Source organism: Panthera onca, chromosome A1, assembly GCF_046562875.1.
Source record: "Panthera onca isolate mPanOnc1 chromosome A1, mPanOnc1 haplotype 2, whole genome shotgun sequence".
Classification (NCBI taxonomy): domain Eukaryota; kingdom Metazoa; phylum Chordata; class Mammalia; order Carnivora; family Felidae; genus Panthera; species Panthera onca.
The window spans coordinates 72,373,320-72,382,751 of record NC_138339.1 but is presented as its reverse complement, the minus strand read 5'-3'; the positions used below and the strand labels follow the sequence as shown (position 1 = coordinate 72,382,751).

At 34.5% G+C, this 9,432-nt stretch overlaps 1 long non-coding RNA gene across 1 annotated transcript in view; it reads left to right on the top strand.

Annotated features, from left to right (window-relative positions):
• The first annotated feature begins 5,934 nt into the window (after positions 1-5,934).
• LOC144615629 (uncharacterized) overlaps positions 5,935-9,432 on the top strand; it is a 144,108-nt gene continuing 140,610 nt past the window's right edge. Inside the window, exon 1 of the long non-coding RNA XR_013553990.1 lies at positions 5,935-6,081. This is a non-coding gene — a long non-coding RNA (uncharacterized LOC144615629). The remainder of the gene's footprint in view (positions 6,082-9,432) is intronic.

The following is a 9,432-nucleotide window of genomic DNA, read 5'->3' as shown; positions in this document are numbered from 1 at the left end:
TTGTTACTTTTTAATAAGTCCCTGATTTCTCTAATTCTTAAATCATGCTTTTTTTGCCTTAGTCTCTCTCTTTTTTTCTGTTTCATTATTCTCCATAAGTTTGTCCTCTATTCACTGACTCACTCTCCCTCATCCATTTTTGCCACAGTGGCATCCATATGAGTTTGCAGCTTAGTTGTAGCATTTTTTTATTTCATCTGGACTAGCTTTTACTTTTTTTATCTCCAAAGAAAGGAATTCTAGTGTATTTTCGATCCCAGCTAGTATTCTTATCATCATGATTCTAACTTCTCATTCATACCTCTTGCTTGTATCTGTGTTGATTAAGTCCCTGGTTCTCGTTTCTTCCTGCTCTTTCTTTTGGGGTAAATTCCTTCATTTTGTCATTTTGATGAAAGAAGAGGAATTAATAAGGTAAAAAAAAATAACATTAAAACAACACACACACACACACACACACACACACACACACACACACACAAATCAAGTAAATGATGTTAGATCCAAGGTGTGTTTTGGTCTGGTGTTGAAAGGAGCTTGACAGATTAGAAAAAAAGGGGGGGGAGACAAATGTTTGAAAATTTGAAAAAATGTATACAATGAAATGATGGAAGTAAAATAGAATTTGAAAAATTTACAAAAAAGTAAAAAATATAGTAGAAAAAAATTAAAAATATTTTTAATAAATACTGAAAATGAAAATAATTTTTATCTTTCTGTATTCAAGAAAAGAAATACATGAAAAAGAAAAAGTAAAAGAAAATTGAATAGGTAGACCAGTGAGCAGTCTGAAATACGATTGAATTATATCCTTTTCCCCTAGAAGTCTAATTATGAAGCACTTTATCATCCATAAACTATATGGACTGGCGGAGAGATTTGTGGTGTTCCTGAAGAGTGACGTTGGCCATTTTGGGTGGGGCTTAGTGTAACGGTTTGTTCTCTACTAGATGATGCTGCTTAGCTTACTAGAGTAGATGGTTGTGGCACTTGTAGGTGTATATGCGCATGCACGGGAAGGGTGAAAATGGTATCACCCAGCTACCCAGTCTCTAGTATCAGAACTCTTTTCTCCCTGATCAGCAATTGCACACCCGCCCTTTGTCTCTGGCTTCCATCCACTCCCCACTTTTATACTGCCTGTGACCAAGCCATCAGGTTGCCAGGTGGCACCTCCCTGCTGAGTTTTATCTCAGATGTGGCTGTGTTTCCCAACCCCTCATTTCTGAGGGGCTGTGACTTTAACCTGCTTAGACCCTCTGTGGAAGGGTCTCACCAAGCAATGGCCAGGTGCTGGCTGCACCCAGGAACATTTGCAGGACCGTGCTGCTGCTGCTGCTGCTGCTGATGCCCAGAGACTGCAGCTGGGTGCAGAAAAAGTTCACATGATCGTGTGGCAGCAGTGTTTCAGGGATTATGGAAAATCACAACACCCATCTGGCACCAGGCTTCACCCTTTACAACCTGTTCCAGCATCAGTGAATGTAGTTGTTTTCTGGGGTCTGCTGGAACTGGGTGGTCACATAGCTACTATCAAATGTCCTTCCAGCAGGGGAACCGCCTCTCCCTGTGTGCCCTGAGGATCCCCAGACCTCACTCTGCTCCTGGGGATTCTCCCTTCCCACCAGAGCACCACCAGGTATTCAGCTGCGGAGTTTCAGACTCTGTGCTCCCTGTCTATAGAGTCTTAATGGAATTTAAACCCTCTCCTTTCTCCTTTCTCCCATTTTTTAGTTCAGTCCCTGTGGCTCTTTCCACTTTTCCACTTTCTCTCCAGCTGTTTTCTGGGGTGTTGCTTTTCTTGTACTCTCTTCCCATCTCAGTCTCTCTCCGTAAGCAAAAACAGCTCCCTGCCCTCTGTGGCTTCTCTCTCCCCCAGTTCACCTGTCCATGCCACGTTCCTGCTGAATTCTGTGGTTCAGGTTATGCAGATTGTTGTGTTAATCTTCAAATCATTTTCCTAGGTGTGCAGGATGGTTTAGTGTTGATCTGGCTGTATTTCATGGACATGAGATGCAAAAACAAAACAAAACAAAACAAAACTTCCATGCTGTTCCACCATCTTGGCTCCTCTGAAAGATATTAATTTTAATTCAAATATCTTATTTGTCATATTACAGAAATTTTGACTAACAACAATTAACTTAAATTAATTTCTAATTAAAATGTAATTTTCTTTTTGATTTATTCTCTTATCCCAATAAAATTTTTAGATTTATGTAGTTTTGTTTTCTTTTGCCTTTAATTTCTATTTTTGTTACATGCTGATTATAGAAAATGTTCTATACAATTCCTATCTAAAATTTGTTGATTTTGGGGGGGCACCTTAGTGGCTCAGTCAGTTAAAGTGTCCAACTTCAGCTCAGGTCATGATCTCACAGTTTGTGAGTTCCAGCCCCACATCAGGCTCTGTGCTGAGAGCTCAGAGCCTGGAGCCTGCTTCAGATTCTGTGTCTCCCTTTCTCTTTGCTCCTCTCCTGATCATGCTCTCTCTCTCTAAATAAATAAATAAACATTAAAAAAATTAAATCTGTTGATTTTTTATGGCCTAGTATGGCTTCATTATTTCTAAATATCCATTGACATTCTACTATGGGCTATTGTCTTTGTTTGTAGACTTGTAGGTTGTCTTGTTTCTGGGTTACTTATCAGTAAGCTTACTCATTAAATTTCTCTTCTACATCATATGTCTTTTTTTTTTAATTTGGTTTATCAGAAACTGAAAAAGTTCTGTCTAAAGTCTGCAGCTATATTGTAGCTTTGAATTTCTCTCCTTACAGAATTTTTCAGCAGGTCCTTTAATATAGTATCAATCACTGCTGTGTCTAGGGTCTCATTTTATGAGACATGGCACCACATAAGAAGGAGATGCAATATAGAGCCACAAATATATTTACTTTTATAGATGGTACGACCAAGTTACAGGAGATATAAAATATGTATGGGTCCCAAGGATCCAAAACCATCATCTTACAATTTCATCCTTTTTTTATAATGAAAACCTCTCTAAAACACTCACATAACCTACACCCAAACTACCAGACCATGTCCTGTAGCAATCAGGAGTGCTCATGAGCACTGAAAATTTTTTGAGTTCTAAGTCCTACTTGTTGGGTTTCAACTGAGATTTTGGCTCATTACTGTTTAGTACAAGCACTCTGAATTCCTCTCTCCACCTTATCTGTTTTTCCATAATAGTTTGCTGACCTTGTACTGATACCCTGAATTCAGCAATTTAGAACACTTTATTTATATGTGTATTAATTTTCTATTGCTATGTAAGAAATTTTCAGAAACTCAGTGACCTAAAAGAGTACTTTTTATTAGCTCTCAAATTTGTTTATCAGAAGTTCATGCATGGTGTGGTTAAGTTCTCTGCTCACAATCTTATAAGGCTAAAACCAAGGTGTTAGCTCAGCTGTGTTCCCTTCTGGAAGCTCCAAGGAATGATCACTCCCACACTCATTCAGGTTGCTAGCTCCTAGTGACTAAGGTCCATGGTTTCTTACTGATTGTCAGCCATGAGCTGCACATAAATCCTAGTGGCCTTCTACATTCCTTACCATGTGGCCACCAATGGAGAATCTCTCTGATGCCAAATGCATCTTAAGCTTCGAATCTCTCTCTCTCTAGAAAAAGTCCAGTTCTTTTTTTTTAAATAACTTTTTTCAGTATTTTTATTGAAGTAAAATGCACATAAGATAAAGTTTGCTATCTTAACCATTTTTAAGTGCACAATTCAGTAGTATTAATTAAATTAACATTGTTGTACTGCCACCACCACCATCCATTTCCAGAACTCTTTATTTTGCAAAACTGAAACTCTACACCAATTACACATCAACTCCCCCTTCCTCTCCTGCCCCAACCCCTGGAAATCAACTCTTCTATTTTCTGTCACTATAAACTTGAATACCTTGGATACGGTCCTATAAGTGGAATCATAAATATTTGTCTTTTTGTGCGTGGCTAATTTCACTTAACATAATGTCCTCAAGGTTCATTAATTTTATAGTATATTGCAGAATTTTCTTCCTTTTCTAATTAATTTCTTTTTTTTAAATGCTATTCCAGCAGAGTTAACACACAGTGTTATGTTAGATTCAGGTGTACAATATAGTGATTCAACAATTCTATACATTACTCAGTGCTCATCACGATAAGTGTATTCTTAATCTCCATCACCTGTTTCACGCATCCCCCTCCCTACCTTCCCTCTGATAATGATCAGTTTGTTCTCTATATTTCAGAGTCTCTTTTTTTTTGTTTGTTTGTCTCTTTTTCTCTTTGTTTTGTTTCTTAAATTACACATATTTTAAAACCCTTTCTGGTTATGTCAGAGTAATGTAAATAATCTCCCTATCTTGAACTCAATCTATTTGGGTCCATAACTACATCTTTAATTTTGCCCTACAACCTAAGGTAATTGTGAGGGTGAAAACTCATCAGGTAAAAGACTTTGCCCACACTCAAGAGTAGGACACTACATAAAGCTAGAGGTCACTGGGGATTGCCTTGGATTTTAGACTACTACACTATGTAACAAAAAATTTACCTTTCTTTTTATCATTTCTGCCCCAAAATAAATTGCATATGTTATCAATATGTAATTATGTTCTATTTCTCATTTGTGACAGAAAACCTACTTTAGACTAGCATCATGCCTGTGGGCTTTTTTTTAATGTTCCTTTTTATTTGCATACATCTGGCACACAAGGACTGATTCTAATATTTTTTATCTTTTTGGCATATTGCTTTAGATTTATTTATTCTAAATAACATATAGATTTGTTTTGTCCCATTTTAGAATCTTTGTAGTTTCTGTCACAATTTTCTGTTTTAATTTTTTATTATCTTTGCTTTACTTCTCTAATGATTTTTATTTTCTTGGTATGTAATTAATATATATGTTTAAATCTGTATTTTGTCTCAATGTAAAGGAACTAAAAACTCTTTGCTATTATTCTTGTAACTTAAGACTATTTAATCACACACTCTACAACTACCCAACTACCCCCCCCCCCCCGCCAGCATACACACACTCATTCAATAATACTCGGTGTTTCTCGAATTATCTGGATTTCTAGCTTATAGTTGTTTTCTTTTTCCACTCTTGAATCCTTTACTTTGATTTGTTTCTTAGTTTATTGTAATTTTGAAATTCCATAGCATACTGTTTGAATTTTGCCTATCTGAAACAATCTTGTTATTGCTGTCTCTGAGTATGAATTTTAATTTAATTATTAAATCTTAAATCATTTGGAAAGCTTTCATCTCTTCCCAATGTCTTTTAATTGCCCCTTATAGTTTTCATTTTTGTTTCTTCGTAGTAGCTTTTGTATTTTGTTGAGAATATACTTTTCCTTGATGATAAACTTTTCTTAAAATAGTGAATTTTGAAACTGTGAATTTCTGCCACATCTCTTGTGATATTTTTTATGGGCTCCATCTTGTAAGCAGGCAGTCTCCACACAAACTGTCTATTGGAAAGTGACATTCCAGATTTGCCTCAACTTCCCTCACTCATCATTCAAATGAAACCAGATCCCCTGTTCAACACTGCATCTCAAGGGAAGGCTGATTTTCACTGCCCCAGGCAGGGTGCCATTCCTAGCATGGATTCATTGTAGCTCAGCTTTCCTTCTGAGGTGCTAGTCCTACAAACCCCTTTCCAACAGAGAGTCTCTCATCCAGTAAAGCACAACAGTCACAACAAATTGTCCTCTCCAGCTTTGTCACCAAAAAAAGCCATTGAGAGAGATCATTTTTTTTTAATGTTTATTTATTTTGAGAGAGAGAGAGAGAGAGGGAGAGCACTGTCAGTGCAAAGCCCTACATGGAGCTCAGTCTCACAAACTGTGATGTCATAATCTGAGCTGAAATCAAGAGTCAGGCACTTAGCTTACTAAACCACCTAGGTACCCTGAGAAAGACACCAATTTTTTAGGCAACCCAAAAGCAGTGCTTGCAGCTAAATTTTTGTTATAGAAAGTGGGTTTTTAAAACAAGAGGCAGACACTGATGGAGGAAACAATTAGCAAGGCTACTCTTATTTGTGAGGCAAAGCCCATGTATCATAAGGTGAGATCTAGTTTCCTGGGATTTATTTTATTGATAGTTTGCTTGTTTCGCATAAAATCATGCCGTCACATTCATAATTATGACAACTCCTCCCATAATTTGACAGTAGTTTAGCTGAAGTATATTCAAGTTGTTTGTTTTCTTTACTCTTTCTCTTTTATGGGGATTTTAATGATAAATTCATAGAAGGAAAGTCTGTTTTTCAGGATAAATTTAAGCCAGAGTAAACTAAATCAGATTTTAATAATCAAAATATTTAATTCCATAATAAGATGAATATCTTTCTAAGACAGTAAACAGTGAATGTTCATTGGGAATAGAAAATTGTTATTTACATTGGAAAGTGGGACAGTCTGCATGTTACCGTAATAAATCAACATGATATCAAAACATTCTTTCAAGTCAGTCTATCAATAAATATTTTTTGTCTACCATGGTAGGGAGACTGGGGGGAAAATGGGTATCAGAACTGTAAGGACTTTATATCTTTGAAGAGACAGAGCTGGCATGCACTGGAACATAAATTCTACACACCAGTTACCCACTTGGGCAGTTCAGACCATGAGCACTGAAGAAGTTCAGAAGAGGACATAATCAATGTGGAGAACTCTTATTGAATGAGGCGACCAGGAAATAAGAACAAATCCAATTTGGATGGACTAAAGTACAAGAAGTTCCACCCTGTCCCCCGTGAATATACATATGTATGTCTATGGTCTCACAGGGACAGACTAATCTGTTAAATATATATATATATATTTAACACATACATATATATGTGTATATATACACATACACACACACATATATATATGTATAACACATACACATACATATATATGTGTATATATACATATATGTATATAAATATTTTAAATATATATGTATATATACACACACACATATATACATATATATGTATATATGTGTATATATATACATATATATGTGTGTATATATATATACACATATATATGTGTATATATATACATATATGTATATAAATATTATTTTAAATATATATGTATACACACACATATATATGCATATATATGTGTGTATATATATATACATATATATGTGTGTGTATATATACATGTATGTATATAAATATTATGTTAAATATATATATATACACACATATATATACATATATATGTGTGTATATATACATATATGTGTATATATACATGTATGTATATAAATATTATGTTAAATATATATGTATATATATACAATATTTACAAATATATACAAAAATATACAGAAATATACCAGATACAAATATATACAAAAATATATTTATATATAAATATATGTATATATATATATATATATACACACACACACACACACACACACCGTACACGCACACACACACACACACACACACACACACATAACATATATATACTTTATAGCCCAAAGTGACAAAGTGACATGGGAAATAGGAAATTATCTAATTTTGATAACATAGTAAAATGAACATGATTATTAATTTTAATTTTTCAGTCACTAATAACCTAGTGCATTTAAACACACTTGGGAATAATTGTATTTAAAAATTAATATAACACCTACATTCATTCATGTTATGTGGTTCTGTTCAAAAGAAATTTCATAGTCTTCAGCTCTTCTCCCAGGAAGTTGCCCTTTGATAGGGTGCAGTTAATTTGGCAAAATTTCTGCTGGATGATGACCCTAACTGGTTGTCCTCCTTAAAATCATCATGTTTTAATATATTTATTTTTCTGATTTCTAAAGTAAGTATGTGGAAAATGGAAGAAGGCATTAAAGAAAACTAAAATGTGCCAAAATTCTCACATCCAAAGATAACTATTGTTTTAATTTGGTGTCTTTATCTTACATAATTGTCTCTCTTGATCTCATGTCATCTAAAATTTAAATGGAGATTTATAAAATAAAAATGTCCTTTTATAGTATCCTTAGATTTCAATTTCTTTCTTTTTTAATGTTTATTTATTATTGGGGGGGGCAGCAAGAGGGGGACAGAGGATCTGAAGCAGGCCTTTTGCTGACAGCAGAGAGTCTGAAGCAGGTCTCAGACTCATGAACTCTGAGATCATGGCCTGAGTCAGACTCTCAACTGACTGAGCCATGTGTGCATCCTGATTTTAATTTCTTAATACATGTTCCCTTTAATTGATATCAATTGTCATTTGTGATAGCCATCTTGCAAATGTATCCATCTTGCAAGCAAAATAGCTTCAGAAAAAAAAAATTGCAGAATGCACATTTAACAAATTAAAACACTAAAAAATACTAAAAATTACTTTTTTCTTAGAACAAATTAATGTTGCGCTAACCACAAGACTATTTGGTTATTTCAGTTCCTACAAAGAAACTTAGAAATTGTTGTAATATTTTCATTTATATAAACCTTATCAAGAATTTTGCTTCTTAGGAAATGCTACTTTTCCCTCTGCCGCAGAATTTCATCTCCTTAATACAGCCTCTGAAGGCTCTTTAGTTAATGTGTATCTGAAGTATCATTCTACTCACAATGAACTGTACTGAAAAGTACCATCAAGCCTTTAGCATTGAAAGAAATCAATCTAGTGATGGTAAATGGTCTGTGGTCTCACAGGGATAGACTCATCTGTTAAAACTTTAAAGCCATACAAATCAAATATCCTTTTCTTTTGTAGAGTGCTTTATGTGGAATTAATGTATTTTAACCCACACAACACTAGCATTTTCTATTCTTGTGAGATGTACAGATAATGCATTTCTTAAAGGTGCTGTGAAATCAACCATTTCAATTTGATTCAGCGTTTTTCACTGATCATGATGATCAGATACTGAGACACTGATCAATGACCAAACAGTGGTCTGATTTGTTTTGTTGTTTTGTTATGTTGCACATCTACAATTAACTAGATGTCTGCCAATAATTTGCAAAATCCTAGTAGCAGATTTGATAGGCTCTTAAATACAGCATTGGCAGTTGCCTGCGATGATTTCAAAACAGCTGAATCATGTCTGAACCCTCCCTGTACCACCTATAATAAAATAAAACCACACAAATATATAAACATTATATGGTTGAGACTGAAAGGACACAAAAGTAATTTTATGAAAACAACTTTTGTATTTTAAAATTGTGATCACAAGAGAGCTATAACTTTCCCAGTCTGCAATAAAGTCTAAAATCATGTGGCTTTTCCCACCTACTCCTTATGGACAAAAACACATAGCAATTTTTCATGGAAATATTAAGACAAATTTACAAAAGTAAATGCATAGATTCTGAAAATTTGCTAGATGCAATATAGTTTTTCACTTTCATATGAACAAACATTATTACAAGCGGCTTACATTTTGAAAAAC